General features: G+C 36.9%; 1 protein-coding gene across 1 annotated transcript in view; it reads left to right on the top strand.

Annotated features, from left to right (window-relative positions):
- The first annotated feature begins 18,612 nt into the window (after positions 1–18,612).
- Positions 18,613–27,850, top strand: part of LOC139727856 (adenylyl cyclase-associated protein 1-like) — a 52,438-nt gene continuing 43,200 nt past the window's right edge. The window contains exon 1 of the mRNA XM_071638829.1: positions 18,613–18,733. The gene's annotated coding sequence lies outside the window, so the exon portion shown is untranslated. The remainder of the gene's footprint in view (positions 18,734–27,850) is intronic.

The raw sequence follows: 27,850 nt of genomic DNA on the forward strand, positions 1-27,850 counted from the left end.
AAAAACAAAAAACAGAACGAAACAAAACACAATGTAATAGCCTACAAAGAATATCTCCAACATATTGTCCTGAATCCTCCAGGGAAATGATCTTTTTTTTTTCTAATAAAAATTTTGACTGTATTGGGTATATACATAAAACAACAACAACAACAACAACAACAAGGAGACAGAAAATCTCCTATTGCAGTGCAGTCTTGCATAGTTAGCTTTATTACGTTATAGAAATGACAAACATGTACTTATCATCATCACTATAATCATTATCATTTTCACTGACATAAGGCCTATATTATCAACGCTAACGAACATTAATTTTGGAGAGGAGTGAAAGTTTGGTCTGGTTCGATGTGGTTAACCACATCACGCAGTGACAGCCATTTTGTCTGATTACATTGCTGAAAAAAACCACCTACGCACGAGTCAGAAAATTTAGCGCAGCTTCAAAAACCTTGTAATATAGGTCACACGTGACTGCCAGCACTATAGCTGATAACGTACTATGACTGTAATATGAGAGAGGAATACGAGTTCAACCGATTTGACATGTCTACGTAACTTCATTCCCTTTTGGTAGTCTGTCATAATCCTATCACGATGAAATAGACCACTGATATAATTTTGTACGAATTTATCAATTTCAAGCACGCGTTTACGTCTGTAACAATCATAACTACACGCATTACATATCAATTTTCATACAGAACGGTAACTAATACGCCGTTATATTCGCGTACAGATATTTTCGCGAATGACGAGGTCATAGATATTTTCGCGAGGTGTTGTTTTCGCGAATTGACGTCGACGCTTACGTTAATGTTCTATCAACAAAGCGCATGGAGACAATTTCGCGTGTTGTTAAATTCGCGATCCAACTGCAATTCGCGAAATTCGCGAAAATTAAACCCTCCCGAAAATAACGGCGTATACAGTAAGCAAAAATCTTTACTGTTTGATGACCTATTAACATCAATATAGAAAAAATAAGGAGAGGATCCAGCATGATGCCCAGGGAAGAGAGGGGTTCACAAAGGAAAGAGAGAAGGAAGAGAAAGAGAGAGGGAAAAAGAAGAAAAAAGGGGAGTAATAGAAATCCCGATACATTTCTAGACTTACCAGATCAACTCTCCATTGATACTGATAAATCACGTCATTGTCATTATAATTATACACATTGTCATTACGATACATTACCGTATTCATGACCATCTATTACCATATTCATATTCATTATAATATTCATTTATGGCGTGAGAATCTTTGCATGTTGTCTGCAACCCATGCAGAAACTTTAAAAATCTGTATAAAGTTATCAACATGTATACTCGCGCACATACGCAAGTTTTATTTCAAATAATTAATTTCATATTATATGCTTTGTAAAATGAGCAACTTCAGCTTTTGAGCTGCATGTTCTTGTTTTATTGTGAATAAACCTATGATGAATTGAATTGAATTGAATAGACGTAGAGAATACTAAAATGCAATAGTGAACTTGATTAAATCAACAAATTAGCATTTTAAAGCCACATCATATACAGTATTCTCACATAATACACACATGCTTTAATAGATTGTAGCAATTGGTATTGGTTATATCTCCTTCTCATTTTCATTCGTCTTTTTCCAACAAAATATAACACAAAATGAATCATAAAGGAATTATATCATAAACATAAACATTCGACTTTGACAAAGATAAATGATACCAATTAACATAAAGTGAATACTGGCAAAAAAATACAATGTTATGCTTCAGTTGAAAAAAAAATGAGAGGTCCACTAAAAAACAAGCTTGTATAACTCAACATCACTTCAAAAGTTGTAGATTCTCAATGGTAAGTTGTGAAATAAATGCGCAATGTTGTCTTTAAAGAGGGCAACCGGTAAATATTGCTAACAATGAGAATAATTTCGTATTGTTTAAAAGCGATATCAAACATTTTGGGTAGTTTTGAGGCGACGATATCATATCCAATTTGCTCAATACTCACAACCGTTATCACCGTTAGGACGAAACCAAATTCAGAAACTCCCTTTCGTTCTATCTGATTTTCATAAAACGTTGAATATTTGATTTCCTCTTTGTTGTCCAGTCTTATTCATTTAAACCATAAACTGTGATGACGCCGAGTAGTGTCCTTCATTACGCGCGGCCGTAGGAGGCGGTTGTGCAGACGGTAGCCTCCGAGGTCTTATCGCAACCGTGTGCGTGCCACTCTCCGTCGTCTTTCAGCTGCATGCACGCGTCTTCCTCAGCATCATGTCCACTCTTCCAATCTGAAAGAAATCATCACCATCGATATACTTACGACAACACGACAAAAGACTGTGATGTACAAGATAAACGGCGAGATTTTATTCATTTTTGTTGTTGCTTTGTCTGTTTTTGTCAAGCAAACGATGACGAAAAGGAAAAAAAAAAAGATCATAGGCCAGTATTAGGCTAGCCTTTCTAAAGTTTCTCATGATGTTGTTGCCGCCAACAGTGGCGTGTGAGGCGAGCTGGACAGTCCAGTTTAACAGGCCGAGCTCATTAGCTGCGGCTTACCCCTCACTGGTGTCTCTCATGACCCTAAAAGTCCATGGTCATTTAAAAAAATGGGGGTTGAACACCGTTTCAGTTTCTGGACTTTTCTAATGTCAGGATGAGCCGAAAAAGGAAAAAGGCACGTGAATGAGTCACGATTGTGCATCGTTCATTGCTCTTTCGGCTCTTTTTAACAAACACAGTTTAACCTGGCTACCACACAAACTTTTATAGATTTTAATACATTTTGATTGATTTCTACTGCTGTACTTTTAAAGGTGAAGATGATCCTATCTCTGTAAAAGAGGTTATCATAATGGTACATTCAAACCTTTCTATCGTTATCATCACGCACTATTTATCATGATTATCAAAATTATTATTACAATCGCAGTTTTCATAATCTATCACTGTTGCTATTGTATCATTATCATCGAAAACAGGGACGCGTGAATGTAACACAACGGAACAATGTGCTTACTGTAATACCAGGGACCATGGGCGTCATCAAGGGGAAAATTCACGGGAGGTACGGCCAAGTCGTCTCGACATTCCCAGCCAGTGTTCTGGCTGTTGGTGAAGCAGCCATACGACAACACGTGGCCAGAGACACTGCACCTGGCGATCACCTGAATGTCAAAAGGAGTTCAATCTCGAGTTTGATTTAGGTATAGGTGAGGATATATGGTAGGCGCTGTTAAGGTGAGGATATACGGTAAGCAATATTGTCCTGTTTATCTAAATCAGTTTTTAATAATCGCTTTCTTTGTATGAATTTATATGCACCATTTTTGTCACTGAAGAAAGTGAAATTTTTGTTTATATATTATTTCATTTCAAAAAAAAAAAAAAAACCCGCGAAATAAATTTGAACTGAGCTGAACTGAACTGAACTGAACTAAATCACCCATCATAATTACTGCTAATCGGGCAAGCTTCCAGGGGCAAGCTCCGTAGTTTGTATGCTGATCGCTTGAGGCTTGTTTAAAGGTTTGTCCAATCCAAGCCAACCTGAAACTGCATAACGTTAAGTGTGTTTATTTGCACTTCAGAAGCACAATGATTTAACAACGTGTTACAGGCATTATCAGGTACGCCTAAAGTGAAAACACAAATACAAGTACGGTAACAATGTTGGCCCACATATCACATCAAACAAGTGTGGCTGTAAGTTTCCATGGCCTTACTGTTCTGTGATATCCTGAGAATTTTCATCCCTAAATTCATACTTTTGTCCTTTCATGACAAATTGTGATCAGAATTTCACACTTTTGTCACGATCGAATGTATTATCTTATCCACGTCATCGAATGAACATGGATGGAATGCTGTAAAATTTATTTCTTACCAGATCGAGAAGCGTCTGTGCTTCTTCAGCCGTTGGTGGCGGCAGCACGATCGTCTGAGACTTGTCTTCGCAGAATTTACGCGCATCTTCCCAATCCGTCGATTCCCTGCAGAACACGGAGTACTGTCGTTCTCCTGCGCAGTATGATCGTATAATTCGGGCGTGATTATATCACTATTGTCAAACAGAAGTCAACTTTTCGTCGGCAGCTTCTGAATTCTATCATATCAGTATAATTTGGCACGCAATGCTATTGAGAGCGAGTAATGCTGTAGTAGTAGTGAAAACTCAAGGTATATTAATTATGTATTATTTTCTGTTTGTGTTCAGCACTACTATTCTACTGTTACACAGGGACCAATACAAACGGAACGTACGAGATTTTTTCTTTTTGATTGTGCACTTGTTTCCCCTTTTGCTCTAGATTAAAACCGATGTACTCATTCTTAGCTCTATCGCTTCACTTTCAATGGCTTATGATAAATGCGATGATTTTTTTTAATGTTTACTGTTAATTTCCTTTGGAATTTAGATGTCAAGTGGATGTGGTAGAATAATTAAAAAAGAGTATTATAAAGGTCCCATCCACGTACGAGAGTTTGCTTTTAATGGTGGTCTCCTGAATGATCTTTTTACGTCTTACGATTCAAGCATAAAAAACCGCTACTTTGCTCTATGTTACTTTATGCCAACAGGAATAGTGTTGACCGTGGTTACTATATAGTTATGGAATTGACAATTCCTGCATAGATTTGTATCTATGATTTTGAATGTATTCATTGTGTCTATCTGTAACCATGGTAACAGTACCTGAATGGGGTTAAAAAGTAAAAAAAAAAATGAAATAAAATCAAAATTTGTCATTGAATGTTGAAGACATAAAGATAATGAAAATGTCACCAATATTGACAAGAATCGTCAAAGTCTTGTCAGAGCCGCATTCCAGCGATTACCTGGTGTTGTCATCATAGTGGTTGGCAGCGTGGTTGTTGCTACACGCGTGGTCGTGCGTGAGCCTGTCGTAATCGGAGCCGTTGTTGGCGCGTCTGTTGTAAACGTAGCTGTCGTTGGCGAATCCGTCGTAATCTTTGCTGCAGTCGGTGTCGTCACTGGCAGTCTGCTGCTGGTGGTCTGTTGTTTCGTGATCGCTGGCTCATTTGTCGTGATAGTCCCCGTTGTTGATGCCACCGGCATCGATATTTCTTGCGGTGTGATCGTAGAGGGCGTAGTTGAGGTGGCGATGGTCGATGATATGACGTGAGAATCGGTCACTGGGAATAGGGTTGCTGTCATCTCGTCTACTGTAGATTGTTGCCGAGTTGTTAGCGACGATGTTGTTGCTTCGCTTGCCAGCTTCGTAGTAGTGCTGTCTTTTTGAGCTAAAACAATGTCATGGGCTAGCCATTAAAGCTACTCTTTGCCATTTGCCGATGAAATAAAAAAACAACTTATGTACTTCAAAATAGTTCTAAAATGAGTTAGAAATAGAAACAATCAATATAAAAATCTTCAGCAGTATAATCTGTGTTGATTATTGTTAAATGTACAAAATGTGAACAATAGTCTAATTGAAATAATGTCTAGATTAAACGGTCTATGGTAATTGTTGGCTATGATTTACAATATGTATTGAGAAAAATCTCCTTATGTTCGTGGCTCTATTGCAAAATTTTTACATAGTAGGATGTTTTGTGATACAACTTAATGTGATAGCTCGAATATCATTTCTTAAATCTCTGCTCCCAAAGGCATACAGTGCTTTTAGCGTCACATCAACACAAGCATTGCACATACATTAAAGAGAAATTGTAATTCCATCGAGTAGCTCAACCCACAAAATGAATCGTGCAATCATGCAATCTATACATTTTAGGTCATAAAGTATAATGACGCCGTTTTATTCCAGGATATATGTCTAAAATCAAGTATAAGTACATTGTAAAACTGAAAATTTCTTACTGGTTTCACAGTTGACGCCAACGACACCAATAGGACAATGACACTTGTAGAACATCTTAGTCTCCTCACACCAGCCGCTCGCACACGGTTTGTCCAGACAATCTGAGAAGAATATATATGTATATTGAAGTGTGAAAGGAGCGTTATACCTGTCATTATAGTCTATCACATTGTCAAAACTCTCTAATTATAGATTATCTAATACTTTTATTTCCAACCAACAACATGCCACATAAAAATAGAAAGCATGCTTTATTGACAACCTGATTAACAAACTTTTTATTTTTGTACTTTTTTTTTAAACCGATAATTGGATTTGAAGTGTTGATGGGGATAGAGTCAAGCCTATAGAAGAACATTACAATTCACAATAGGGATATTGCAAAAACAACAGTATTAAGCATTCAAATATGAAGTATCATAGATGTTATTGTTTACCTTTGAAAATCGCACTGGAGAAACAAATGTGTCAAACTTTCTATTTATAAACAGAAACGTCAATTTGTTATGATAAGTAAATCCATGTAACGTATCACAGAGTTTTTTTAGTTTTTTTAGTTTTTTTTTTTTTTTTTTTTTTTTGGGGGGGGGGGTGTTTTTAACGCTTTTCCTAATTTTTTTCCTAAACTCTGAATGTGGAACATCCAGTTCAGTTATTATATATTATAAATTTTATACATATATATATATATATATATATATATATATACATATTTATTCATCTATTTATTCTTTACAAGGAGACTGCAGTGTGTAAGCCCTATAACTTTTTGGCAGTCTCCTATCTTGATTGCATTGTTTTACTGATATTGTTGTTGTTGTTGTCATTATGTGTAGTATTCAAATGTTTCATCACAATTGCCGTTTTGTTGAGAATGAAATGAACGAAATGAATATAACCTGAATGAAAATTTGTTTGCATAATAGGTTAAACTCACGAGGTACACGACATATAAGGTAGCCGGCCGCGATATCCGTGGCACCGGAACACAACGTGTCCACCAGTAAGCCCCATCGCACTACTTTTGGGATGAGCTGGACAGCGGTGCCGTTGACTAGTTTGACGCCGCAATTCGTCTCCCCGGGCAACGAATAAGTCAAGTTGTGTCCACATCGTGTTACCGCTGTTTTTGTTTTGCGTTGTGTGTGTGTGTGTGTGTGTGTGTGTGGTGCGTGAGTTACATATATACATATATATATATTTTTTTTTTTTTTGGGGGGGGGGGGGGAGGAGTCAAGTGGGGGGGGGGGGGTGTCGAGTGGTGGGCATGCAGGTGAAGAAAAATACATGCAACTTTGAATGTTTGTAGAAATTGCAATAAAAAGATACGTAGAAAACAAATCAAAATTTTATAGAAAAAGTGAATACATTCACCTAAAGGAGAGTACCTACGGCCATGATAATGATGCGACGTAGCTAGTAGTCATGAAAATACTGACCCTTTAAAAAACCTTCCCGTTGTTGCTATTTTCGACAATCGGAAGTGGTGGCCTCAGTTCGAAATGCCACTGCCTTGCACGTCCGCAGATCAAGTGAAAATGTGATCATCATTCCTTTTTTTCCTCTCTTTTTTATTATAAAGGAAAAGCACACATTACCTCGACTTATCACCGACAATCTTATGTTACGGTTATCTACTTTTCTTCTTGGTTTATGAAAGAGTGAAGAACATTTTCTGGTGAAAAAATAACACCAATGACATGGATCATTTACGTCGATGTAAGGCAATTTGTCAATCAGTTGCAATAACATGTGAATGGATGTATACGGAAAGTATGTATACGGAAAAAAAGCTTTGTAGTTATCCATCACATGCGATCTTCATTAAACGAAATGCTATAATTCGCTTCCGTTAACCATATTATCTGGCAGACGGTGACAGTTTTAATCATTCCATATGAGATCATTGTTGATCCATCAATTACAGTGTCCATGACTACCGGTGTCTCAGAGGTGTGAAATAGCAGCCAGGCGTAACCAATTACAATAATATACCGGCCCCACCGTCATTCCAATGTCAGGTAGCCATTTTGTTTACGTTTAATTCCTCCTTCTCCGTTTCTAACAGATCACTTCAACTAAAAACTAAGCATTAGTGAGATTAATCCCAAGTCACTTAAAAATGGTCAAAACCAAACGACGACAACAACAACAATAGCAACAACATAAAAAAGGCAAGCAAGCCAGTTAATAGACAGAAACGCTGGTGTATCTAAATGAACCACTCTGACTCCGAGATATTGTGATATCCCATATACCCTATTTTGGATTAATGTAGACCTGTCACTGTTTAACAAACCGGGTTTCGAGTTGGCTCCGTTCTCTGTCCGATTGACGTCTTCACGGATTTTTCTATTTTCTCCGCTACAGGAAATTTCACATTAAACGTCTTCACAGAATAGGAAGCCCAACCAAAAGTATAATTAAGAAATGAACAAAGATACAAAGAAAAAAACATCATGAAATTACGACAAATCAATGAGAAGGTTTTTGACGTACATGTTGTAACTAGTTATTTAATATCGGTCATATTTCACGGACGTTTCTCTCTCTCTCTCTCTCTCTCTCACTAAAGAAGGGTATAAAGAAATGCTTTGTCATGACATTAATCTTCATCTATAAAGCCCAAAGCATCACTTTGGGTAATACCACATTCCTGACGTATTGCTGGCGAGTATATACACAACGTCATACTGTTGATATACCTATTAGAGTTGATGTGTTTCATTTGTCTTTCCACTTCGTTTATCGTCATGTTGCCTTGAATCTCTCAAAGTGGCTGCATACATTTCATTATCAGAAAGGTTCCCATTTAATTAATTCGACAACCGATCGTATTCAGGCCTAAACCTGGTAGATCACTATATAGGCCCGTAGTGCCATAAAAGTATTGGTTTCCTTGTTAGTTAGAACTACCGCGTAGACATGTTGAAGGTTAAAACGCAAATGGTTGGGGGAAAAATGAATGTCGGAGGTTAAAAGTGACAAAAGTGCGTAACAATTAATAATGATATTACTCGAATTAATGCATGAGTCACCACCGCTTTCTTAGTGTTGATGCCTACTGCATACTTTCTTTCGCGCTGTCTGCAATTATGTTAGCACAATGTGGATAGTTTAGCCTTATATCAATATCACCGCAGGTTTTACTGCAAGGATATTTATCTCCGGGTTTGTTGTTGCTGTTGTTGTTGTTGCTAACCACATAGCACATACCACTAAAACTTCGTTACCATTGACACTTTTATCTCTGATGTTATAACACCTGAAAAAGAAGAAGAATACCTGTCAAGGAAAACTTTGCCAATGTTTTATAATTGCTTCCGAATACAACCATGATATTAATCATAACAAATTAGTAGCGTTTACGTGACTGGAAAGACCTCAATTAGGAGTACAAGTAGTCCAGGGGGGCATTTCATGAAGCGTTTTGGTCGGATATTTTTCTGGCAAACTGTTACAAGCTACTGAAATCCTTGCATCTGATTGCCTGAGAGCCCAATTTGTCCGACAACTTTGTCTGGACAAAATGCTTCATGAAATGCCCCCTGATGCGCATTATCCTGTCAGATCTATACACTCGTCTGGCAAACACGACCACTAGACGGTGCTCAAATAATTATTCCTGTGCCGCGAATTTTTCCTCTTATGATAAACGCTATCTATTTCTAACACATTATTCTTGTTACGTTTCAAACTTTTCGTGCGCAATTTGTGTCACGTTTTATATGAAATGTATTAATCGTATCAGGGCAATTACCCCCCGAGGGCAATAAGTCCCGGCTAATTACTAGTTAGTGATAAGGTTAGAGTAAAGATTAAGGTTAGGGTTCGGAGTTTGGACTAAGGTTAGGATTAGGTTCGGGATTAGGGTCAGGGGAAGGGTCCATGGGGTAATTGCCCAGGGGGTAATTGCCCTATAGACCCGTATGAATAAGTTAAAAATGTGAAAGTGATTGAAAAAAAAGGAAACAACAGTTGCAACAATTAGATTCATAACTTGGTGAACTTCAGGTCACCGTTACCTATTATGACTTGATTTTAATTCTTAAGAGCTGAAAACATCAAAACATTTGACGGAATCTATTTCATTGGAAAAACTCTTTTGTGTGGTGGATCATGTATCCAAACTATACTAGTTTTATGCTATTGTTCGCAAACCCTTGAACGAAGACTGTACTTTACCATCAACCCGTTAACATTTAGATGAATTTAGTTATTTAAACGGATATGTAATATGTTTATTATGGAACCCGGTGCACTCTTGCTTCTAGCAGCCCGTGGTATTAAAAAAAAAATGTAAGGACCTATACAACCATGCCAAATTTGGCAAGGTTATCTGACAGTGCTATACGCGTAATAATTTTTATGAAAACTCTTTTTAGTCAGTCTAAGTCGACTCTTTCCCACGTAAAACTACTGGCTTATCAGTTGCATTGATGATTATCATCGTATGAGGGCTCGATTGAAGAAAGGAAGAAACTCAAATGGCACGTAATAATGAAATAAGAGATATAAGAAATCTATTGATCTCATTGTAAGATATCTGTGGCGTGATCAATCTCTCTTACTTAATTCTGTCCCATATAATGGGAAATGCATATTAATAGCCGCGTTTACATATCTAATAAGTACTTACTTGCTTACGGTCGATTAAACCAACATTCAACAGCGCTCACCTGACACGATATTGAGACAGAAAGCGGTAGAGATGAACACTCTCATCACACCTTTCAGCGTCTATACAAAGGAACCAATGGGTAGCATGCATTCACTGATATATTTGTATCTAATTTTGACATTCTGCCTCGAAACTAACATAAAAAGATGACCTCTGTATATCACAAAGTATTGTAATGGACACTTATGATGTAACATCTGCTACGAAAGAATTGTTAGAATATTAATGCCCAAGAACATTAGATATTTGCTTATTTTCAGTTATTGTGCGATTTGAGACCTTCGAAATTCTTCTCACATACAATGCAAGTGCCAAAACATTTGCAAACCATACATGTCATTATTATCCCATGCAAATGAGATGGACGGATTTGATATTTACATAATAGTTGTCTGCCGTTGTTATGTGAAAGCTCGTATTTGTATTTTGTTCTTGAATTATACGCATCTGTCACTTTCATAATATGCCAACAATTACACACAAGACAGAGAAGAGGAAAAGAAACCACGTTTTAGCAAGCAACTTTGCCGCAAAGTACTGTTCATTTTGCAAAGAACGTCTTTATAATTTGCTCAACCTTAAAAAAAAAAAAACACCCAAAGGCAATATATAGATGGATGATGTTCTCTTTTCCTATGGTTTGTTAATCCGAAAATGAAATGAGGTTCATTTTCTGAATGTTCATTTATCCGAAAATGAAATAAAGTGCGTAATTTGAAGGTTCGATAGTCCGAAATAAAATGAAGTTCATTAAACCAAAAAAATAAAAAGCGATGCGTATAACTATTGAATCTTCTGAATGACGGACCATATTCTGTTTTTGGATTCACGAACTTTCGGAATAATGAACCTTATTTCATTTTTGAAAGAACGGACCTTCGAAATAACGAACTGTAACCAGTAACCGTAAACTTGGGATGTACAAACGGAGTTCAGTGGATGTATGTTTATCATGTTTATGAGGTTAAATAGGCAGGTATATAGCCGATGCTACGTCTTCATGGTCAGTGATGATCATGATCGTTTAAGCTCTCCCCTTTTTTTAACAGGAAAGAATTGTGACGAGAATTGTAAGCGAGGCAACCTTTATACATTCATTATAACATGTGATCTCAAAATGACTATAAAATCTTCATTTGAACAAATAGGAAGAAAATCTAAAAAAATATAAAGTTTTTGTGACTAAATGTCAGGCAAATGATACTTTCAAACAATCAAACTGACTCAGTCTGTTTCATGCCATATCTCGTCGACAAAGTCTTCCTGATATTATTAAACGATTTGTCTAATTTTATCATCAACAGGTCCTGACAGTAGACGACTGGTTTCATTTATCAACATAAGTAACAAAAGATATGAAACTTCATGATAACATCGTGTAATGTACAGATAATTATCAAGTAAAACCACATGTCTGAGCCCGTTTACACATACACATGTATAAAGTATAACTATATACATGAAAAAAATGCAAACTTACCATTGTATGTTTCCTTAGCTGTCAATCACTCTGAACTATGAAATGTTTACGAATGCTGCGACCATTACAATACACTCATGGCGACGTGTAGCTTGAATGATGGTTTCATCATCTGCCAAATCGCGAAATGTCGAAGCTGTCGAGACCATGAATTACCAGTTCTGATCAGCGCGGAGCGATGCGACCCTAGGCATTGCAAATTATACCTGTTAGTTATACGTCAACGCTCCTAATTGTGAGCGTATCGATAGCACTTTCTTCCTCAGACCAGCAGTCCATAGGCGTTTTCACATCAGCCCGATGTTTCGAAATAGCGCGCTATTTTCTGACTTGGGAAATTAGAAAATATCTCGAGCTTGGATTTTTATCGGGCTGATGTGAAAACGCCTAATATTGATAGCGGCCAGCCATCTCTTAATACCCATCAGGTTGTGGCGGAGCGCAATTATACAGTTCAGAGGTCAGCAACAGCAACGTAACTATGAGGTTGTTAGAGTGATTTGTTGAATTATTGATTATTCATTGTATGGCAGTCAATTTATCCAGATCACAACGAACCTTTCAGGGCATATCATAATCAAAGTGAGTGTACCGTTGTTAAGAATTGTCAGCAATGAAATGCCAATAGGTACAGAATAACTCTCACTTTCAGTGAATCCTTTTAGGAAAGTGCCACAAGGCCATGAAGGCCATACCACAAAAACCTAGAGTGGATTGAATTCTTGAAGAGATGCCGAGAGAAACTTTTTAGTAATTTAGTTATCATTGATGAGTTTCCGCGGTGGATTGGCATGGATGGAACACGAGCCTGACCAAGCATGACACGGACATATGATAGATATCTACGCATCGGTGTTTTTATCTTTTTCTAATTTCTTTTCCTTGCAACCCCCCTCCCCCACAGATGCAATTCCACACCAGCTGGCTCTAAAGGAAGGGTGACAGTAAACTAGACAGAAAGATCCGTCTTTCCGGAGTCTTTTATTTTCTTGACGTTGTCGCTCTCCTCCGTAGACATAGGAGGGATTCCGTGAAGCCAGATACAGACCGATTTTCTGTCAAAATATTAAACTTACAAAATGGTAGAAGTTTATCAATGAGGAACCTGAAACGACAAATTTTGGATGCAAGGTTTGACATACCTTTTAATGATATTAGTCATGTAAATTTCGAACAAAGTGAATTAGCGATTTGTAGAAAAAAAAATTGTGAAAATAATTTGGGTCGATAATCTAGCATCTACAACCACTTTCCCCAGAACTTGTTATCGGGCCATTACTATAATCGATTTCAACATTTTGATCATCAGCAGTATCTACAACCATGACAACCGTGAACACATTTTGCCATAATCATCGTTTTGAAGCCTAATTCCTCCTCCTCTCCCTCCTCCTCCTCCTCCTTCTCCTCCTCCTCCCCCCTCACCTCCTCATTATCATTATCCCTACCAACCATCTTCATCATTCAAAATACCAATATATTTCTTTCTCCATCCCTAGCTCACTCTAAAACTCTGTATCGCTGCCGTATTCTTTTCTCTCAGCTCTTGTCTATATGTGTCTCTTCCTAAAGCTCTACGGTCACAAAGGTTCGTACGAACGATGCGTTCAAGACCGTCGACCAGGCTACGAACTTACGAACGGTCTACGAACGCTGGTTTCGTACGGCCTTCTTAAGAAGATCTTACGAAATTGTTACATATACTGAAATGGGTATGGCATAGCAGCTGTCAAAAGGCATCCAAATTGAGCTGCATTTTACAATCCCAGATGAACCCCATGAAAATATGAAGGACGCCACGAACTATAAATAGGCAAGAATACATTCTTTATAAAGGTTCACGTTCGTCAAGCTGGACATGACTGTCATTGATAATGAATAAGTTAATGATTGTTGGAATAGAGTTATTAACGTTGCGCGGGGCACAAAAAACTTAAGTGAGTACCACAGAGATGAGTGGAGGTACAACAATTGTAATGACGTTCAGAGAGAGAGAGAGAGAGAGAGAGAGAGAGGTAGAGATAGATAGAGAGAGGGGGAGGGGGTTGATAGAGGGAGGAATATATCAATAATTGTTAGATTCAAATAATTTCATATTTCATGGTAGGAAAAAAAAACTGTTAACAAGGACTGTTAACAAACGCGCGAAAATATGTTGTGCAGCGGGGAAAATCGATGGATGTCCGAATATTGTGATGTATATTCCATGCACTGCCAATATACCTGACATCACGGAGAGGAGTATCAGTATCATTGATTTCCAAAGTGAACGTAATTCGGCCATGAATCTGTTCCCGGTGAAAAACATAGTGAAGGGGTAGAATCCAGTGTGAGATCATGCCGCTAACACATATTTTGCCTACAAGTTACTGTTACATTAATTAAATATAAACAAAGTGATTGACGTTCAATAGTTCTAATTTGATTAATATTTTCTATACTCTCATAGATTATTCAGTTCAGTTCAATCCAACTGAATCAAAATTTCTTCCAATTTCACATGTTCCTTATACATTTACGAAACAAATGTGATATAATAATAATAGTGGCTATATGGCGCACAGGTCCACCTTTCGGTGCTCATGGCGCTTCAAAAAATGAAAAAAAAATATACATAATGTTCAACAGAACAACAGAGAAGAAAATGCCAAACAACAAAATAACATACCGGATAAAGAATACCATTATTGTTCCGAACATGGAAGACTGCAATCATAGTCCTCAGTGTGAGAGGAACAGATACATTTAAAGTTTGGATTTGAATGTTTCTGTAGATGACATTTGCCTGAACTGAATAGGTAACTGCATGATTCCACAATTTTGGTCCCATAACGGAGAAAGCACGATTACCCCATGCAAGGGCGGGGGGGGGGGGGGGGGGGGGGGGCAAAACGAGTCTTTGCCCCCAAAGTGCCCCCTGTAACAAATAATTACTCAATTATTTAAAGATCGAAATGAACAATAAAATCATTTTCTTGTCTAAAAGTTGTCAATTTCATAACTGAAAATGCGAAATTTTCGCCCCTAGCGGGGCGAAAATTATAATACACTATACGTTATTATATACACTAATATTACTTTATGAGTAAATTTAGTGTGTACATGATAGCCTCGTGTCCTCGAGTGTGCCCGCTGAAACATACCTTTAGTAAACCTTACATTTTTCCCTTTTCTTCTCGGCTTTCTAGCGGTATAAGAATATTTTCTATTGCTCGAACAATGCGATCACGTTTAAGCTTTCAATGAATACATTTTCAGACGAATGGCAAAGTGAATGTGGCTCACTCGCTCTGCCCGTACTTGGAGTAAAATAAATAGTTTTCATAAGTTATGGTCATAGTCCTTTGCAGTGATTTGTTTCATTCCCTAGAAATGTGCTTTTAAATGCTCTATAAATGCGATTTTTTTTACTCCGTTTTTTTTAAACAAAAAGTCCGTACCGTGGGAGGGGGTATCCCCCTCCCATCACACCCTCCCTCGCCGAAGATCTCACGGTGACACCGTCACATAATGTACATCCCCCCCCCCCGTATGTAATGATCATAGTCCTTCCAACTGATTTTTTTTTTTTCAATATGATAATTCCCCAGAAAATTAATTTTATATGCTCTATAAACACGGCTTTTGCACTCTATTTTTACAAAAAAAAAAAAAAAAACCTACCGTGGGAGGGGGCGGGGAGCATGCGGAGAAATTGCCCGACATTATTCAGTGGCATGGCGCAGTAATTGACACCAAATGCATGTAATGCAAATAAGCTGATGAAACAAAATAAAAACAAAGAAACGTTTCAAACATTATCTCAGAACTAAGAAAACCTTTCGTAAATGTTCGTTTCAATGATGACAAAAAAAAAGACGTGATTTGTTTTTTCTTTTTTTAGATCATAACTTAAATGATTACAAGAACTTGCTTCTGCACAACCAGATGCATTCTGGCGAAAATATTGCAGAGTAAAAGTAAGTGCATGAGGTTCATTAGATTTTTAAGGGTATCATTTTATAAACGCTGAAGTTTATACAGGTTATCTAAATATTCTTTGGAATTCAATCTTCCTGAAATTGAACATTACTAGATGTCAGTATAAATCTTTAACTTTAAGGACTTTGTTGCTATGAATGTGTTATTAATCAGTGTTTGTTTGTTTGCTTTATTCATTTTTTATCCAACAAAATTTCATATATAAATCAAGATCTAATCATAGATTATAAGTATACAGACTACGATATAGTTACGTAGTTCGAAGAAGGAAAATAAATGTAAATCGATTCAAAATAATGTATTGTATTACCAAATTTCAAAATAACTGAGAAACCATGGAAACTATGCAGCCGATCGAAGGTCTGCAACCATAGATAGATGTGGCAGCCCAGGAAACCTACCAGCACAATATATATGTTTCATTTAGCTGAATGGGGAAATACTACTGAACATATCATAAATGCATTAGTTTTTATATTCTCATTCATAGATACTGAAAATGATATAGCACATTATGATTATGATGATGACAGGGTGATGATGAGGGGAAAAATGTGATAATGAAGATGAAGGTGATGGTGGTGTTGATGAAGGTAATGGGGAGAAAATGAAATGCTAGGCACAGAAACATTGTGTATATTTGCTGTAGTTTTAAATCTAATTCACAGAAAAAATCTGATCAAACGATGCAAGATCCATATATTCAGATTTACATTCACAGATTGTAAACGGTAACACAGTTTTCAATCTAACCTTAAAAGAATACAACGTTTTTCATGATCTAACATAATCTGGAAGTGTGTTCCAAAGGTCTGGACATTATGTCTTACATATTTTTGTGCAATTATTAACTTGAGATTTATACTTCAGTGTGAATACATGGTTTGAAATATGCTCAATGCATTTTTATTGTAATAAACATAATTTGTGAACCAAAATATTGATTGGGACTTCCCCTAGCGAGAACAGCGTAATCTAGATGTGTCAACATAAGACTATGATAAAGTTCAGTAAAGCATACGGGCGGGAAAATATTTCAGCTTAATGATTAAGCCTACACAGATATCGGGAGATAAGATTTTACAACAAGCATTAACATTTTTCAATTCATTGCATTTCATACCTCTCATAATTATCATGTTGCACTGAAAATAACGTGAGCACTTTTTATACTTTGTTTATAGGAAATACAAGAATACGCAAGCATTATACAATTTCGATTATACCTACCTTCCGTTGATATAGTGACTAAAATGAAATAAAATAATCCACATAATAATGACAATACTGATTTGACGACTGTACTACTTACTGTAACTAATCTAAGACGAAAACTGTAGCTGTGAATAATCGCTATCATCATCATCACCATCATCATGGAAGAAGATAAAGAACAAGTGAAAAGAAAATTAAGAGAATAGCGCCATCTAGTGACGAAAAGTTACACCGCAGTCACTGCTCGGTAGAAGTAGAGCAGCAAAGAGATCTCTTCTTAACAGAAAATATAGAAAATTAACGTTTCTGTCACATTTCATATTATATACCACCACATGCATATTAACTTCATAGTATGCCAGTACACTTTTGTTCGAACATAATTGATCCAGATAGAAAATGAGAAGGTGAAAAAAGAGACAGATAAAGTAAATGAGTAAAGAGGTATATGAAAGCTGCTTGGAGAGAGAAAGACAGACAGATAAATAGATAGGCAGGTCAGATAGATAAAGAGAGAGAGAGAGAGAGAGAGAGAGAGAGAGAGAGAGGAAGAGGAAAGTTAATTGGGCCTATTCAGAGAGTCTAAGGTCTACTCAATGTGTTATTCATGCATCGAATTTTCGAGAGATGTTGTTTTCTTTTACAACAGCAATCATAATAGGTGGGGCCTACTCCTATACATGTAGTTTCAAACACACATCTACAAATCACATGGATGACACCATCGGCTTTTTTCCACTTTCAAATTTAATCAAAACTAGTATTCTTGAAACATTACACAACACGGCCATTTAAGCCATTTTTAATCAACTCTCCAGTTTCTAATTGCAAATATTGGGTTTGAATGAAAGTTGTTGAAAGATAAAGGCATAATCCTTATTTCTAACGTATTACCACATTTCATTCATGTACATTTTGTTATAAAGAAACCGTCAGGAAAGCATTGATAAACAAAAAACAAAAAAACATTTCTCAATCACATTCATACAGTACAGGCCTAGGGGCCTATACCCTAATTGGTTTTTGTTTTGTTTTGTTTTGCTTTTGTATATTTGTTTGCTTTTGTTTTGTGCCAGTCTTGTGTATGCCGGCCATCAGAACTCATGATTACAATATGTTGGGAAAGGCATTTTCATGTGCTTTGAACGATTATTTCATTTTACCAAATATGGTTAAATGTCCACTTCGGCCACGCCTCCTGTAATTCACCGCCTTTCATTGGCCAACAATGACGCCATACTGTTGGGAAGAAGGTGTCTCAATCAATGAGAAGATAATCACTGACCTCTATTACTGACCCATAATGCTTTCCGACCGCAGTAATGTTTGCCCATTAAATTTCGCTGAAACTTTGCCGTGTGACACTGCTTTGGGCAGCTTCAGTACTAGTAGACGTTGAGTCAGCGAACGATAAGCTACACATGCACGTCCCAACTTCCGGGTTAGCACCACTCCCTCCGTACTGTAACTTGGCTGCTTTGGCTTTGGAATTTACGGTTTGACGTGAGAAGGCGTACTGTAATATTTGTCTGACCCAGGTAAGCAAGGTGAATGTATAGTTACAATTACATAACACTAGATAACTTAGGTGGTTCTGTTACACAAGTATGAGTTTGCAGAACTGCATGAAATCATATTTCAAACCTTTTCACCGCCCGTCTCTGGCTGTCGAATTAGCAGTACGGATGCTTGGTTGGTGCTGCACCGTCCCGCACCTCCTCATGTACCGGTCCGTCCGCGAGGATCCCTGCCGCTTTCGCGTCCAGTCTTCCTCACGCACGCACAGCGGGAGATCCGAGACGAGTCAAGTCTCTTTCCTTTGTGTGTTGGAAATGATTCCAAGATTGCATCAAATTCCTGTTACTGAGAATTAGCAATGATAAACTGGAAAATCTGTAGGGCTTCGCAATATGATTTTTTTTTTTAAATATTGTAATTCCCAAAGACAAGAACAATAATGACATTAGCTTGGTTCTTAATCTAGGCCTAGTCAGCAGACTCTATGTCATTATTTCATTGTTGATCCGTGAATTAATCAATGATTCAAGCCAGAGCCTCAGAGGGTCCATTCGAGGTTATTAGTATTACATTTTGAACCTACCTTTATACCATGATGCAGTAATCCCTTGAAGCAGCTCTTATACGAAGCTACTACCGATCCCGGCAGGTGATTCCATAGTCTTTGAAATTATGGTTCTTGGCCCCTTGGGTAGAAACTAGAATGGGAGTCAATGGTGGACCACATATACAATTACATAATCATTGGTTCTGTTGTTGAAATAAATGGGCTTTGAGTTAAGTTAAAGCAGGGCATACTCTTGACCGACAAGTATGTCTAATTCCGCGAAAAACTTCTCATTTATAATAATGACATTTGCTGGGTCAGTTTTTCGCTTCTGTAGACAGACACCATTGATACATACGCTATTGCGACGGTTACAATCGTTCTGTTTGAACGCAACTTCGACCCAATTCACCCCGCATAAAAATGGTTATTATTATTTTTTCCAGCTTGGTTTTCAAACCAATCTGGAAAAAATATATACAGGATTAATCAGTAAACATTTTGACTTGACCTCTTCCACTGTTTCCTCCTGTTTTCTGGTTTCCTCCACTTCTTTGCAGCGCTCCCCATTTCATCGCCGCCTTCGTTTGAAAAATGACCGCACCAACATCTATGACATGCCAAATGCTCATTCACAATATTACGAAGTTAAATTTAGCGCTCGAACAACTTACTAGTACTTTAGTCGATAAACGTAAGTGTACCGATTTAGTGAGGCACTATATCGGTAGAGGTATAAACACGTTTCAAAATGGCATTGCGTTTATCTACTCAGGGAATGGCTATCATGGTCTCAAATGTGTTTCAAAACGCCCTTTGAAAGGCGTTTCAAAACGCCCTTTGAAAGGCGTTTCAAAATGGCATTTCTAAATGTGTTTGAAAACACGGTTGCGTTTATCGAACCCTTGAAAATGCCTCAAAAATGCGTTTAGGATCGTGATTCTGCCTCAGAAATTTTTTAGATAAATGCAGCCTAAGATTGATACAGCAGCGGGGCTCATTTCCACAGCATAGCATCTGTTGTCCTTGCTTTCTCCTGTTTTTTTTCTTTGTTCTTTCATTTTTTTCTCCCTATTCTCTTCAGAAAGTGGCATTGAAAATTCTGTGGGAAGGAGTTCCTTGCTACAGTAGGCCCTAAGTAAAATGTTACATTGCACTCCACAAATAACCAAACATGAAATATGTTTGCTTATGAATAAACTATGTATAATAGATACCTCCTCCTCTTGCTGCATATCCGGGCAATTACCCCCAGAGTGCAATTATCCCCCAGCTAAATACTGGTTAGTGCCATAGTGGTAAAGTTAGAGTAAAGATTAGGGTTAGGGTAATAGGTTTAGGGTTAGGAGTTTGGGTTACGGTTAGGATTACATCCAGGATAAGGAATAGGATTAGGGCCAGGGGAAGGGTAATTGTCCAGAGGGTAATTGCCCTAGACCCCTCTTGCTGTGCTGTAGTATCCGTAGTAGGGCTTTAGATTGTTTCTTCAAATCCTTTGCATACTCTTCACTTTCAACTCTTGTAATTTTTGAAAAGATCATGCTACTGCTTTGAAAGTTGGCATTAATCATGGACAAAATGTCTTAATACAGCTTACTCAATTTCTGCAAAATTTGATAATGCCTTCATTGTTGCTCCGGCGGTTTACATGCTGTGTTTTGTCCCTTTCATCGCACAGCTAGCACGGCTTGGTAAAGATTAAAAGCGCTTGAATAGACTCTGTACTTTCCAGCCTCTTTTCTCAGTTCACACTTTTCCAGAGTGTGTGCTTTCTTTCCATTTTTAGATAAGTTAGGGGAGTCCATTTGAATTGAGTTATACATAATTTTAAAGTTTACAGTCCGCTCTTTCAGAATCTGCCCTTACCTAAAAATCCATGTCTGGCGACTTTTTGTTGGTTTTGTGATGCAGGGTCACTATGGTACTTGTCTGGGTATTGTTTGTTGTTTACGTATCGTAAGCTTCACACATTATCAATCTCCATTTAACTCAGCACTTGTGAACCCTGTTCATACAAATCGGTACGAAACAGAGCAGTTCCTCAGGCCCGAAATGTTATTTTCAAAATCAAAAGAACAGAAACAGGCAAAGAAAAAAAAATAAGATGAAGTGAATTGTACAACAAAAATCCCCACAATAGCTGCACATGCAAACTTATTTGCTGGTTGTTGTTTTTTAAGAATAACATGCGGTATTTTCTGCTAACAATTATAAAATGCAAGTGTTGAAGTTCAAAATGACCACCAATTTGTCTATAGCGGCCATTTTTGTTGTTTTCCTTGGGTGGCCGCTATAGACAGGTTTGACTGTATGATATTTTTATTCTGTCTGTGTTGTCAAAAAGAAGTGAATGAAAAAAAAGTCCCAAATACACATTTATAATCAAATAAAAATACTCTCCCTACTCTCCCTAGTTTCGTCCAGTGGATTGAATGTGTCCAAGTCTATAGTCGGGCAAGTCCAAGATAAGGTCCCCTCAGAAGGCAAAATTTCGTCTTTGCTCAATATTGACATGTTTGGTATCATTTTGAAGCTTATGAGTTGAAGTTTTGATTTCCGTGGAGGAAAAAATGATATTATGTAAATTTATGCAAATTTCAAGGGCTTCATTTGCATAAATGTGAAACACAGCGTTACGTATGGGACATTTATAAAAATTATATTAATTCAAAGGAAAGCAAATGATATTTGATTAATATGTGGACATGAGAAGTTCATCACATAGTTTAACTTGGTATGAAAATTGAGGGATTATGCAAATGATTATGCAAATTAGCTCGTGTCCTATCATGAGATGTCCCATACGTAACAAAATGAGGTCATTTTTTTAGGTTTTTTCTGAAATTGCTTAGGTTATTTTAATGCCCTTTTGGAAAGTTCTAATTTATTGTTTAGAGAAATTAAATACCAGAGAAAAAAGAAAAAAAAGTAAAAGAAATATTTTTTATTAGGCATTGAAATAATGTTACGTATGGGACAAATGCGTTACGTATGGGACATCCTCATACATATTGCATGTGAATGCATGTAGCTAGCTGGGAAGGTCTCTCATTACACAAATGGTCAATCATCCTGAAGAAAGCATCCCAACATTGTAGCTACTTTTTGAGTTATAGACACTTGAAACAATACATGAACTTGACTGAACAATTTTCAGAAAGGGGGAGGGGAAAATGGCAAAATACACAATGAAAAGTCAGCATTAAAGGGATGGTATAGTTTTATGTAGAAATGGGGATTCAGTTTTCAACATTTAAAGAGATGATTGGAAACCAATTACATGAATAAGACTAGAGGAATTCAAAGTTTATGTGATGGAGATCCAATTTGAAATGGTTGTGATATATATAGAAAAAAAAATAAAAAGGAAAATGACTTTTTTTTTATTGTAAGTGATACACAAATTGTCCTTATTCAGTTTTCAGTAGTAGCCACAACAAAATTCATGGGTATACATACTGAGGTGTGACTCGAATCAATGTACTGACTGCTAGACAGACATCATACTCGATCACTGGGGTTCCACGCAGCAGGTATTGCTTATTTATTAAACTTAATATTTCTTGTGTCAAGTTGTTTTTTATTGAAATTAAATGGCAAACTGCCCTTCATCAATGGAAGTATTAAAACACTTTAAACTATTCAATTTTTCAGTAGTAACTATCCTGATAAAAATACGGCATACATACTCAGGTTGGTCATAAAAAATATAGAATATGATTGAATGTGATTATGATGGTAAATATCAGGGGAATATTGTTCCCTTGTCAATCTGGATCAGTATTTGAGTAATTTCAACTGATTCCACCTCAATAATTATGCAAAAATTTGTTTACAAATGGGTATTTTGCAAAATTATTTTGCAAAATACCCATAAACATTGTTCTCCACACACTAAACGAATGGGGGACAAAGGGCATGCATACCCAGGTTGGTCATAAAAATATAAAAATATGATTGAATATGATTATGATGGTGAATATTTGGGGAATATTGTTTCCTTGACAATCTGGATCAGTATTTGAGTAGTTTCAACTAATTTTACTTCAATAATTATGCAAAATACCCATAAACATGGTTCTTCACACACTAAATGAATGGGGGACAAACTGTCTCATACGTAACTGTCCCATACGTAACACGTCATGTCTGTCTTTAATTAGAACCTGTAATTAGAGCTTTTTGCCTAATGACATGAAACTTACCTGTGATAATCTTGAGTGTTGTGACTTTCATCACAGTGAGTTACAAGTTGTAGAATGGTATACTTTCAGAGAATTTTGAGGTTGAAAAAAATGTTCAAAAAAACCAAAATTTTTCTGGTCCCATACGTAACGGCACATATTTTCTCTTCTAGAATATAATTGTCAAGGTCATTTTCTCCATATTTTACATGAATATACTTCTTCTAGATATCCATCACCATGATGAAGTTCAATATGATCAAAGGCCATTAACACTATTTTTCAGGTCATAAAAGTCTCTGAATGTCCCATACGTAACGTGCACGTTATCTTGGACTTGCCCAGTCTTCAAACTTGAGAATGAAGTCACAGAATTTGGGTTCTTTTCTCCTTTCAGAAAATTAGCTTGTGTAAATGCTTATAAAAAGGAGAAAATGAGAGGAACAGGACAGTGAAAGTTTCATCAAATTATGTATTTATAGTTCAATTACATAGTAGTTTGTTTGTTTCCTTTTTTTTTTGCATGGAAGGGTTGTATGTATTTGCAATGATTGTATTTAAGGACAAATTCACCTTCATAGACATGTGGGTTGAGTAAATGCAGCAATATTAGTAGAGCACATCATTGAGAGTTTGAGGAAAATCGGACAATCCGTTCAAAAGTTATGAATTTTTGAAGTTTCTGCTCACTCAAGGCTGGATGAGAAGACTACTATAGCTTGTGATGTCACATGAGTACAACAATATAAAGAGAGAATAAAGAAAATTCAATATATTTTCACTTTTCTCGCATAACAAAAGAACACTTCACTTTTTTCTTTCAGAAGGCAGGGGGAATAATATTACCCTTAACATATGTCAGTAACAAGTCGAAGAAATGTGCACTTTATTCAAAAAGTAAAGTTTTGTGAAATTCTCTTTTTATTTTCTTTATATGGTTGTACGCATATGACATCATACACTGTAGTAGTCTTCTCATCCAGCAGTGACTACGCAGATACTTAAAAATTCATAACTTTTGAACGGATTGTCCGATTTTCCCCAAACTTTCACTGATGTGTTCTACTAATAATGCTGCATTCACTCAATCCACTTGTAATATAAGGTGGACTTGTCCTTTAAGGATGCATGACATTAGAAATTTATTGGTTGGGAAAATTAAAAATTTCTTATTTTATACTTGAGTACAGGGGGGCATTTCATGAAGGAACTTGTTGAATAAAATGTCTGACAAGTCAATTATATCTGACAAGTTCAGAGAAATCAGCCAATCAGATGAAAGAATTTCTCAAAACTTGTCGGATATAATTGACTTGTCAGATATTTTATCCGACAAGTTCCTTCATGAAATGCCCCCCAGAACAGATGGGGGTGAGCTCACATGTGACAACACAGAATTGCTAATTTGCATTTGATTATTGAATTAAAAATCATAACTTTCTCATTTTTAACAGAATGTGTTCAAGTATTCACTGTCTTGCTCCTCTAATTTTTCCTCCTCTATTTTCAGGGTTGATTTTCCCCTTTAACCCGCTGAAGAAGGGCTGATTTTGCTATAACACACATTTCCCGTAGACAACCCCAGTATACTCAGGACTAGTCTTGAACTTTGCACCCTGAAACAAGAGCATATAGGGATCCATATCAAAGAAAACTAGAGACTGTATACTTTGTACATGTTCAAGTTGCTTTTGTGGTCACATCATAGTCAACATCTAGTACTAAATTGTCCCTTATTGATACTGAAACCCAGACTAATTATCACAGATATTTGTTTTCTTAACCACAATAATAGCTATTTCCATATCCTAGAGAGAAGGCTGATGATTGCACAATTCAAACAAATTCAGTCTATTTGTTGTTGTTTTTTTGAGGGGGGGGGGGAGATTTTGGTGTATTAGACCATTGAGGACGAGTCCCGAGTATACTCGGGCAGGTGTCTATCATGGGAAATGTGTGGTGTAGCAAAATCAGTCTGTACTCAACGGGTTAATGCATTTCCACCACTGCTGTGGATATTAAACACATCATTTGGTGATGTAAATATACTGGGTTTGAAAGTCAAGGGTCAAATCTGGTCACAGCTCATGCAAAGTGGGAACATTGCTTCAGAGTGGAAAGGAGAACAGTTAATCTGTTGACCACTCCACTCTTCTCTTTAGACCATTACAGGTACTATTCAAGTATGATGTGTCAGCCTGAAGTTGCTAAGATAGCACATTTATATCACTTGTTTTATGCCCAGACCTAATGTTTTGTTTTACCCCTAGACAAGTACAAATTGTATGGGATGAGTCAGTGCACAATGTTAGTGAGACGTTCTGCATTTCAGAGACAATAGCTGAATATGACCATAATAAGGGCACTTCTGAACATCAAAAAGGAGATTGTGATGTGAGTTAATAAACATAAATGTTTGCCAAGTTCACCAAACATGTGGTGAGTGGTCATCCTATACCAGCATTCACCAACTGGTGTACAGTCGATTGTAAAACCAAGGAGGATACCTCTGAAGTGATGAAACCAATACAGCACATCTGGTCTCTTTCCATCCATGCAGCTATCTGGCCAGCGCTGCTCAATATTGCGCAAGCACCTTCACTCCTATTTATAAACCCCTCAGCGTGACATGATATCATCATTTATCACCTTTTCCAGGTGGGCAAGCTGGCCTAGAGACTGGTACACAAGAAAGCTTCTGTCTTCTCCTTCTCAGTCAATTGGTTTTTAGTTGCTCACTTTATCCCGTCACTCTCATTTTCTGTCTCTCGCTTTCTCTCACTCCTTTCCTGCCTCTTGTACTCCTTTTCCTTTTCTGAAGACAACTGACACTGAAATAGTAATTTACAGTACATTTGTAAGTGTGAATAGACCTTAGAATGCGTGTGTTTGGGGTGGGGTGGGGGTGGGGGGGGGGTAAGCTGTGGCAGAGGTCACTTTATATTGTGTGTCCTTACTGCATATATCTGTATGTCTCTGTTTCATTTTGATGTTTGTTTTTTATATTTGAATTTGAATATTTATACCTTTTTTGCACAATGAAGGATTTGGGATTTTCAACTGCATAGTACTGTATATTTATGCCATATTTAGCTGAGTATTATTTTTTTCGGTGAATCGGGACTTCCAACAATTTTGTAAGTGGTTAATTTCGCGATTGATGAGTACAGACTGAAGGGTATGTATGCGTGCACACAGTGACATTCACGTCCAGATCAGAGCTAATATTTTCGCGTGCTTTTAAATTCGCGAATAGCACCTGACTTGCAAAATTCATGAAAATAAAAACCTCACAAAATATTTGGCGTGTACAGTATTTGTCCCAAGCAAAAGAAAAATTGGAAGGGGGAGATGCAGCTGACTCTCCTAACCCCCTGACTTCAGAATAACTCTACTTGTAGATTTAATAGCTAGAGACTCAACATACTCAATGATGTTGAAGCTGAAAGGAAACACCTGCAATCTTTAGAACCAGTAGTCACTGATGGACATCTGATTGGACGAGTAAACAACTTTTTAACATTGTTATTGAACAGAGATATTTATTCTTTTATACAATTAATTGACTACTACATAGACTTGTGAAACATGTTAGGGTGTAATTGATCTGCAGAATCCATTCACAGTGTGTAGACTTCTTGTTCTGTACATCAGTGGGTAATGTGAAACTCACATTATGAAGCCACTGAGAATTGGTTACAAAAGTGTCATATTTCTGTTGTGACCCATCAGCACAAAAACCTGCTAAATTAGCAATTCATTAGATCAATTTCCTGGTTTTCACATTCACAACATTTTGAAGGCTCTTGAGCTTGCAAATGGACTTGAAATTTGTCCCAATGTACTTCTCCAAATCGATGTCACGTAGTGGGCCACTAGATAAACACAGTTTGGGGAAGATGCAGTCTTCTAGGCAATTATGCTGAATTGGAAACATAAGATTTCATAACTTTAAATGATTTTATATAATGACAATTCAAGATAAGTCTTAACCAAGCCTCAGTTTATTTTGTTTTTTATTTTTTTGCCATACAATTTTACCTTGACATTCAACATTTTGTGAATTTACAGCACATGTTTGATTATGGTGGGTAAACTGGTAACGTAGTGCCAAGTCACTTTTATATGCCCACACTAGTGGAGATGATACTGTGACTCTTGAATGCATTTAGATATGCTCAATTTGGGAAGGCAGAATCAGCATTTTAAATTGCTAATTCATAATGCCGGTCCAAAACGTTTGGGATCTGTTAAATGCTCATTTGTTTTTCAAGAAAAAACATTTGCTGTTGCTTCTCAATTTACATTGTAAGCAGGCAGGTCAAAATGGGATGCACCCTTTTTCTGAAGTTTTGAATTGAGTGTTTGCATTGCTCGCATTTCAGCTAGCTACTATGTATGTGTTT

Source organism: Diadema antillarum, unplaced genomic scaffold (assembly GCF_040938485.1).
Source record: "Diadema antillarum isolate AM-2024a unplaced genomic scaffold, OU_Dant_1.0 seq00000156_RagTag, whole genome shotgun sequence".
Classification (NCBI taxonomy): Eukaryota; Metazoa; Echinodermata; class Echinoidea; order Diadematoida; family Diadematidae; genus Diadema; species Diadema antillarum.